Source organism: Asparagus officinalis, chromosome 5 (assembly GCF_001876935.1).
Source record: "Asparagus officinalis chromosome 5, Aspof.V1, whole genome shotgun sequence".
In the NCBI taxonomy this organism is placed as follows: domain Eukaryota; kingdom Viridiplantae; phylum Streptophyta; class Magnoliopsida; order Asparagales; family Asparagaceae; genus Asparagus; species Asparagus officinalis.
This window is the reverse complement of record NC_033798.1, coordinates 2966929-2975785: the sequence shown is the minus strand read 5'-3', so window position 1 is coordinate 2975785 and position 8857 is coordinate 2966929.

Below are 8857 nucleotides of genomic sequence, written 5' to 3'. Positions count from 1 at the left end.
CTCAAGTGAGTTTGGTTTTTTTTCTTTTAGCGTGTATTGGGTTTAAACCCTTTCATAAATAGGTCCGGGAATATGATAAGGGGGTAAAACGCTCCAACCATTAAATTTAAAAAAATATTAGGTAAATTTTGTTTATAAACCCAATGTTCAACCCAATTTGCTTTACTTCAAAAATTTATCTCAAGTACATAATGCTCTACAAGTTTGAAACTTTTCTCATCTCCGCAACACCAGTTCAATGTAGTTAAAAGTAACAACAAATAAATAAGTTTTTTATCTGCAAACCCAATAAGCTGACCCGGTTTACTTTTAAGTCCGCCCACTTGAAAATTTAATATAAACTTAAAATACTCCATCAACTCCAATATAATAATATAATGAAGATAAAGCTATTGGAGTTAACAGTATTCATTCTACAGTATACCCCAATAGATTACTGTTAAAAGAGACAATAGATAATTTTGGTTTACAAACCCAAGGTTCAACCCAATTTAATTTACTTATAAGTCCACCACTTCAAAAATTCATCTCAAGTACATAATTGTCCGCTGGTTTAAAACTTTTCTCAGCTCCACAACACCAGTTGAATGTAGTTAAAAGTAACAATAAATAATGTTTTTTTATCTATAAACCAAATTTTACTTTTAAGCCCACCCACTTGAAAAACTAATCATCAACCTAAAATACTCCACTAACTCCAATAATAAAATAATATAATGAAGGACCATATAAAGAGTTTTTTACTGTAAACCCAAAATTTTCTAATTTATTGTTAAATTCACTCACTTCATAATCAGTTTTTGACCTAAAATACTCCAATGAATTACTTTTAAACTTAATTTATATTTCATAAATTTGTTAATCATAAGTTACAATTGTAGATTGATTAATTAGATACAAATTTTATCCTTATTTATTTTCAAACCTACCCATTACAATGATTTTTTATTATAAATCTAAAGTACTGGATATATTTATTTTAAACTACACACCTCAAAAATCATTATTAGAGTCAAAACACCGCATCAACCTATTTTTAAGCTTAATTTGTGACAGTTTGTACATATGGTTTAAGCTGCTATATTCAACTTTGACTTGCTATATTTCTTTTCTAAAAATCTAGGTGTACAGTGTTTTAGACCAAATGTTTAAGCATTATTTTAGGTTTCTTTCCACATTATTGCAATGTTGTAAATGGTAGATAAATTTCTTCGTATAAGTTCAAGGTTTTATGCTCATTTTTTTTAAATCCACCCACTTTGCAAAGGTTTTTTTTCTAAATATTCAAAAGTATTCTAGCAGTTTTTTTATACATGTAAGTTGTTATATTTTATTTTTACATGTAAAGTTTTGTCCTAAGTGATTAGATAGAGTAAGGATTCTATTAGAACAACATATCTAATAGGGTAATCTATACCACTCATGGGTGGATAAATGGTTAGTTTGTAAATTATTGTTATTCTATCAATGGTGTAAATCACCTTATTTTTATAGGGGGTAGTTCTCATAGATATCCTACCGTTTTGGTACACCATGTATTTTATAAATAAAATATTAAACAATGTTGCATTTTTGTTTATTCCATGCTAATGAGGTGGGATCGAAAATATTTTTTTTTTGTATAAACTTAAAATTTTAGCCTATTGCCTTTTAAACTTACTCTCTCCCTAAAAGGAGTTCTTGTGTATGCGCCTAAAATCTTGCCTTCATTTATTATTAGGGGGTGTTTGTTTCAAATCCCAAAATTTATGGATATGGATTTCACTATAGAATTTGAAATCCCAAATTTTTTTGTGGGTTTTGGAATCTCTAAAGTTTTGTTTGTTTCATTAATATTTTAGGATTTGGAATACTATAATTTGTAATATTTTGTTTGTTTCATCAATATTTTGGGATTTGGAATACTGTAATTTGTAATTTATACGTATAATTAATTTTATGATATTTATTATATATAATTATGCAATATCACATACTGTATTATATAATAGTACAAAATATATATTATAATATTATATAATATTTTAATAACATATATTATTATATAATATATTATATTAATTATAATAGATATTTTTTTATCTATTATATTATAGTGTATTATATTAAACCAATATAATAATAACAATATCACATACTGTATTATATAATAGTACAAAATATATATTATAATATTATATAATATTTTAATAACATATATTATTATATAATATAATATATATATATATATATATATATATAATATATAATATATTAATATATATATAATATATATATATAATATAAATAATATATATATTATATATAAATATATAATTCTATATATGATTCTATATATTATATAATATATATATTAATATAAAGTATATAATATATATATATATATATATATATTAAATATATATAATATATATATATATATATAATATATATATACTATATTAATATATATATATATATATATATATATATATATATATATATATAATATTAATATATATATATATATATATATATATATATATATACATATATATATATATATATAAACATATATATATAATAATATTATATATATATAATATATATATATATATATATATATATATATAATGATATATATATATATAATATAAAATGCTACAGTAATTTATTACAGCATTTACTACAGCATGAACAGTGATTTTGTAAATATAATACTACATATTATATATAATATATATAATAGTATGTATATAATATTAATATATTAATATATGAGATATATATATAGTTATATAATATAATATAATCATATATTATATATATTATATATATATATATTATATGTTTATATATATATTATAAAATATATAATATGTAATATATATATTATATATTTTACTATATATATTATATATAATATATATATTATATATTAATATATATTATATATATACATATATATTATATATATATATATAATTATATATATATTATATATATATATATATAAATATAATATAATAGCTCCCAAGTAGTTTACGCCAGCATTTACTACAGCATGAAAACAATGATTCTGTATATATATAATATTATAATATTATATATATTATATATAATATTATTATATTATATATTATATAATTTATATGTACACTGTACAGTAATTTGTCTGCAGTCAATTTACTACAGCAGAATAGTGATTCTTTGTATTAATATTAATATATATATTAATATAAATATATTATTAATATGGGAAAGTGAATCTAAGGTGACACCTGTAGGCTCCAGCACCTAAGGACGCGGGCTAGAATCACATTTATTTCCTAATTTTTTTACGATCCGTCCGTTGAACTTGTGATTACACGTTCTTAAACCCAAACACACCAATTTTAGGGTGTGAACCGTTGTGTTTTGACCATTCGTTGAACCGTGCAAAAAGTTCTATTCATTTCGAAACCGTTAAAATTGCAGCGAGTGGATAAAGGTCAAAAACACCATGGTTCAGCCTCAAAATTGGTGTGTTTGGGTTTAAGAACATGTAGATCAAGGTTCAACGGAGCGGATCGTAAAAAAATTTAGGAATCACATCGGTGTCACCTTAGATTCACTTTTCCATATAATATATATTTTTATATATTATAATATATATATTATATATATATATATATATATATATATATATATATATATATATATATTATAATATATATATTATATAATATTATATATAATATATATATAATTTGCTACGGGTAGTTACTGCAACATTTATGAACAGTGATTCTTGGGTCCTCCTATGAGGAATAGATGTATTATATTAAATATTATATTATTATAATATTATATATAATATATTAATTTTATATTATATTAATTATTGTATAGTATAGCATGCTAATATAATATAATATAATAGTTTTTTAATAATATATAGGTGCAATAACCAACCCAAATCCTCTCTCAAAAATAGGATTTCACAAATTCTAAAATATAATAGTTTTTTATAATTTGGGGATTCAATATCCCAAAATTGGTTTTGAAACAAACATTGTTTATGGAATCCTAAAACCCTCAAAACTTGTAATCCACCTTATATCCCCAAAAAAAGTTGAAACAAAAGGGAAGATTTCACAAATCCTAAAAATATATTATTTTTTTATAATTTAGGGATTCAATATCCCAAAATTAATTTTGAAACAAACAAAGTTTATGGAATCCCAAAACTCAAAAAAAGCACTTTTTACATCCCAAAACTTGAAATCCACCCTATATTCCAAAAAAAAATTGAAACAAACACCCCCTTAAAGTCACTCACCTCCAATATCACTATTGAGATCCAAAATACTCATTCGAATAAATCTTAAACTCACTTTACATTTTCACCGCTCATCATATGTGAGTATATTTTGTTATAACCTTCTATATTTTCGTTCTAAATCCAATGTCATACCATTTATTTTTAAACCTCATTTTTAAGCTACTCTTAAACAAAAAATACTTCAACGTTATTTTTAGATCTATTTTGTATTTCAATGATTTGGTATACATTGTGAGTCATTATATTTTTTTTAAGTGGTCAGCTACAATGTATTTTTTAACTAAATATTTAATCCATAAAGTTTTTTTTTGGTTTTTTGTCCCTAAGCCCAAAGTTCCTCTCTATTTTTTCAGCCCACTCATATTCATAATAAGTTTTCCTAAATGGTTAGATGACTATGTAACCGGATGTCTTAACCATTATATTTTCGTTTTTTTCCATATTAATGTCGTAACATAGTGAACTGTAGATGTGTTTTTTTGCTTCATTTATTTTCAAACTCACTCACTTTTTAAAATGAATTTTTATCTCTAAATAGAAAGTTTTACCTTCATTTACTTTTAGACCCACACACTTTCTAGATCACCTTGGTTCTAACATAATTGAAAGAATTGGTTTTAAACTATTGTATGTTAGTAGTTTTGTATCGTTGTAAGATGATATATTTTACTTTAACTTGCTATTTTATTCAAAGTATTAGGTGTACAATGTATTTTCATGTCAAACACTTAAACTATACTTTTGATTGTTTACTCGCAAATGTCATCGCAACACGCGGGTAAATTTTGCTCGTTTGCCTAAAATCTAACATGATTTAACTTGAAGGACAATTTCGCAAGATTATATAGGATTTGAGGGACTAAGAAACAATTTACAAGATATAAGGGACTAATATGCAATTATTGAAGATTTTAAGGGAGTAATATCTAAAAAACCTGAATGTATTGATGATGTTAGTTGTCAAATTTTTTTTCCTTCTAAAAATCTATTTTATTTGCATTTTTTTCTTTCTAAATGTGAATATTTTTTAGTGTATCCATATAATCTTGCTCATTGAGTGAAAATATCTCTCTCTTTTTTTGTTATGCTTCTCTTGTGCTAATCTATGTATTGGATACTTTTGGACTTGTTTCTTACTAGAATATTTCGACTAATCTATATATACCTTTTGCTATCTTCTCTGATATATATTTTTCTTGATAGATCACAATCATTTATGATGGACAGTTTCGATTTTGACACCACATATCTAGTCGATTGAATGTCCTTATTATCTTATAATGTTTAATTCCTCGAATTTATGTATTATTTCTGTTCTGCATTGGAAAAAATAGCTTTTGAGTAACAAAAAAAAGGGGGGGGGGGGGGGGAAAAAAAAAGGGGGGGGGGGGAGAATGGGGATGTTTGTTGATTTTAAGGCAAATTACAGAAAAGACCGAAATTGTATTGAAACAAACAGTTAAAGTAATATGATTTTCATTTTCCGCACATAAAATGAAAGTGTTAGCGGAATTGGCCAAGCTGAAAATGACAACAGCTCAATTGCTAAAAGATTTATGTCCTTGAGCTTTAACCTTCGGAGTAAAGACTAAAAGCTTCTAAATTACATTGACAAACCATACTGAGATAGTACTAAATTGATCTAATTGGTTCTAACTATTCTTTGGTCCAATTTTCTGTTCATGCTCTGGTCCCTCCTTTCATCCTTATATCATACAAGATTACTCGAAACAGAATACTGATTAATATGTAGGAGCACGCTACTGTTTTCTTATTACGCAACAACGCGAAGTTACGAGGAACAAAGTCTGTGAGCAACTTATAAAGACTTATGCACACAGAAAGAGGCCATTTGCATTTCAACCAATCTTTCGAGCATCCAGATTGTACGAAATCTCTGCAATGTAAGAAGACAATTTGCAGGTTAGACACAATTAAGTTTCACATTATTTTGGCTTGAAAAAGAATGATTTGAGATAGAGGTATATTATTATTAACTGAAGTATATACATTTGTATATCAAGGCATCAGCAAACATATCTGAAATCATTCGGAGCCAATTATAACTGAGAAAAGGGATGTCCTTGGTTTCAAAGATGAGGCCTCCAAATGATTGAGATAACGTCTTCTATGATGCTAATGTTGGAAAGAGGTGTAGATCAAACCTCATTTCAGATGAGGAGCGCCGGCGAGGAGCTCCGACGAGCTCGATGTCGACGCAGGCGAGGTGTTGCGCGCAGCGGAAATTTCGGCAGCACTTCGGCAGCACAACAAGAGAGTCAGGTCGCAATAAGAATTCTTGTTTCTCAAAGGAAATAAGAATCTGAAGCCTATATCCTATCAAAGTAGGATATTAGCTCTTCCTCTCGTCAGCTCTAGGACTGCGCGTCGAGGGACCCTAAAAGCTATTACAAATCAGACAAAAGCAGTACAACCAATTTTTACGTGGTTCGGCAAATTGCCTACGTCCACGGGGCAAGGAGGAGGAGATCTACTAATAGAGGGAGAGAATACAACTAGGGTTTACAATCACTCACAAACTAAACCCTCAAATAAACTCTCTCAAATCCCTCACAAACTCTCTCTACAAAAACACAAAATATTTGCCTGAAAAACCAAATCTCCTGCGCCGCCTCTGTTCCACAGCCGCACAAAAGCACGCCTCCAAATTGTTTTTCCCAGCCGCAAAGTACAAAAGAAACAAATCCCTGCCTTTGCTCAGAACCCTTAAACGAAATTGAACCTATATATATATATATAACTTTAATTGCATCGGGTGGGCCAGCTCTTCCTTCTTTGCCTATTCACGCGGTTTCCTTTTTTTTTTCACGCGGTTTGCACCCCGCGTTCACCCACGTGGGCCCCCACCACGTGCTCACAATTCTCCACCTCGGTGAAGTTTTCCCAAAACTGAACCGACACCAAAGCAATCAAATGTCTCACTTGTTGTGTCCAGTACAAACTCAATCCACAACAAATCGAAAACCCGAACGAGAGTCCAAACAATCTCACCCCCATCAACTAATCCAAACCGGCTGCATCTGAAAGACTGCCTACGTATCCTCTTGCCCAAGGAATCAAGCCGAACGTAGTTCATCCAAATGGCCGCCAACGGCCTCAACAATCACGAATGTGCAACAAGTTTCGACAATGATCAAACTTGTTGCTCGGAACCACCTTAGTGAGCATATCCGCCGGATTATCCTTCGTGTGGACTTTCACAATTTCCACATCACCATCTTCAAGAACATCTCGAACGAAGTGATAACGAACGTCAATGTGCTTCGTCCGCGCATGAAAAACCTGATTCTTCGCCAAATAGATAGCACTCATACTATCACAATGAATAGTGACGGACCTTTGCGATATACCAAGTTCCTCCAAAAGTCCTCGAAGCCAAATAGCCTCCTTCACAGCCTCCGTAACTGCCATATACTCTGCCTCCGTCGTAGACAAAGCCACCGTCGACTGTAAGGTGCATCTCCAACACACCGGCTATGGATCAAAGTAAACACATACCCCATCGTAAACCGGCGCTTATCCAAATCTCCGGAATAATCCGAATCAACATAACCAATGCATAGCTGCCCACCTGTAGTGTCCCGCTCATAAACCAAACCAACATTGAGCGTACCTCGAATGTACCTCAAAATCCATCTCACAGTGTCCCAATAACCCACTCCTGGATCGTGCATGTATCTCGATACCATGCTTACTGCCTGTGACAAATCTGGTCTCGTACATACCATCGCGTACATCAAGCTCCCAACCGCACTCGCATATGGAGTCTTCGACATCAACTCACGATCTTCAACTGACTTCGGTGAAAGACCAGCTGAAAGCTTCAAATGGGCTCCCAATGGTACACTAACTGGCTTCGTATCCATGCTAACATGGAATCGCTGTAGAACCTTCTTCAAATAAGCCACCTGTGTCAAACAAATTCTGCCCTTCTTCTTGTCTCTGCCGATCTCCATCCCTAGAATGCGCTTCGCCTCACCCAAGTCTTTCATCTCAAACTCATTTGATAGCTGAACTTTTAATTCATCTATAGCCGACCTGGAAATAGAGGCAATCAACATGTCATCGACATAGAGCAACAAATAAATGTACGCACCTCCTTTCAGCTTGCGAAAATATACGCAAGGATCAAACTGGCTCCGAGTGTACGAATGACCAAGCATAAAACCATCGAATCGCCTATACCACTGTCAAGGAGACTGTTTCAAACCGTATAGCGATTTCTTCAATCTGCAAACTAATTTTTCCTTCCCTGCAGCTCGGAATCCCAATGGCTGAGTCATATATATTTCTTCATCAAGATCACCATGAAGAAATGCCGTCTTCACATCCAACTGATCTAACTCCAAACCATACTGTGCCACCAAAGCTAGCAAAATCCGAATCGAAGAGTGCTTCACCACCGGAGAGAAAACCTCATTATAGTCAATACCTTCCTTCTGTGCATAGCCCTTCGCAACCAATCTAGCTTTGAACCTTAATGGAGTGCCCTCAATGCCCTCCTTCTTCGTGTATACCCACTTGCAACCAATT